This window comes from Triticum aestivum, chromosome 4A, assembly GCF_018294505.1.
Source record: "Triticum aestivum cultivar Chinese Spring chromosome 4A, IWGSC CS RefSeq v2.1, whole genome shotgun sequence".
NCBI lineage: Eukaryota > Viridiplantae > Streptophyta > Magnoliopsida > Poales > Poaceae > Triticum > Triticum aestivum.
The window spans coordinates 336,953,766-336,955,814 of record NC_057803.1 but is presented as its reverse complement, the minus strand read 5'-3'; positions in this window follow the sequence as shown (position 1 = coordinate 336,955,814).

Below are 2,049 nucleotides of genomic sequence, written 5' to 3'. Positions count from 1 at the left end.
GGACAACGACGAAAATGCTCGGATGCAAGAGACGAACACGTATGCAAATGAGATGCACATGATGAGATGATATGAAATGCATGAACGCAAACAAATGACAAGGCAACAACAGCAAATGACTGGGAGACACCTGGCGCAATGGTCTCGGGGCGTCACATTTGACTCCATCAAATTTTGGAACTTTGGCATCTTTGCCTAGGGCTTCCACCACAACCTCCGCATAACCACCACCGACTTCCGCATCCTAACCAATTTTGTTCCTTATAGCATATGTGGTTGCTTGAGTAGTGATTCGAGTCTCCTAAGGTGTTTCGGCTACTTAGGGACGGTTGCTTCCTCATCAACCACCATCACTTCCGCATAGACTTGCCCACCATATACTTCCGCCACCCCGACTTAATCCAATTTTGTTGTGTTGTGAGTTGTGTCTCCTAAGCTGTTTTGGCTACTTAGGGACCGTGATTCCAACTCCGACACCGTGTATAATCCACCACCTTACCCTCCATTTCCGCATTGCATACTCCACAACCCATCATTGCCATTCCGCAAATCCATTGAGCTTCCACAAAACCACCACCACATCCCGATACCACCATTTGACATTTGAGATTTTGAGTTCGCGGTTTTTTCGTTTCCTAAGGTGTTTTGGCTACTTAGGGACGAGTCTCCATTATCTTGGTATCTCCATCAAGATCACCGCCACTCATCATCAACATGGACGGTAACCTCCATATCATCTTGGTATCGTGGTATCCCTCCATTGTATATTCCTTGCCATTGCATTGATAACCTCTAGCCCATTTTGCGTTACTTGCCTATCGAGACTAGCCATTTGAGTATTGCCAGAAACGTTACTTATGCACATTACTAATCTACACCTTCCATTGCATACATACCATATCATATTGGTATCATATCATCCCTTGTGTCTCAAGTTCGTTCTCGCATACACACAATTGCTATCTTGGTTCGTGCATTGTGCAAAAGTGGCCATACACATACAAAAAAAGAATAAAGATTTTAAGCAAAAGAGAAAGAGCAAAGAAGCTTGTAAGGAAGTGCCATAGCATCATACCACATCGCATATAAGATTGTCATATCCGATCATCTTGGATCATACCACCGAAACATCATGCATATATAGCATACTTGGGATAGAAAACTCATATAATTTGCATCTTATAGGTTGTGCACAAGTGTCGTATCCGCCTATTGAGCAATCGTGCTAGCATCTCTCTTGAGTTGTGCAACACGAGCGTTTTCTGTGGATTCCACATTTTGTGCTCATTCCTTGGTTGCACAACCCCATTTATCTATCCGTGTGTGTGTTTCCGTGTGCCACATATTGCTATTGGTCTACTTGTTTCACTTGCGAATTTGTGAATCTCTTTCAACACTATTGACTCTTGCTAACATTTTGCATCAGATTTTTGTGCCACTATCCTCACCGAGCTCCACCATAAGCCTTATTTGTGTAGGTGTGAGAAACCAACAAGAATTGGTACCAATTGTGCTATTTCCTTGTTACATCATTGAGTGATCATTGATCAATCTTCAAAATCGGTCAAGGTACATTTTGTATAGTTCTTCTCCTTTCTCCACTCATATTTGCTCGAGTCTTGTGATGGATAGGCAAGGCATTTCATCTTTGGTCTACAACAACAACGACGAGTTCGATGCCACGAACAACTCGAATGACGCCAGGATGCAAGCTCAAATGGAGAAGATCAAATCCCTCATCAAGTCCTACAAGCGGTCTTCCTCATCTTTGAGAAGACGCTCAAGAGCACATGCCTTCGAGCTACCATCTCCAGCAAGGTCACATCGACATCGACACCATCACCACCACGAACGTGAAGGTCAAGAGCTCAACACCAACTACCGCTCAATGACTTCACCATCTCCCTTGGCATCTTCACCTTCGGATATACGACATCTTCACCAACAAGAACCTCAAGACTATGCTCAAGAGAAGCTCTCCAAGCTCAAGTCCGCGACTTCCACAAGCTACTACGACCTCGACACCGACCACAAGATTCCTTTCTATGG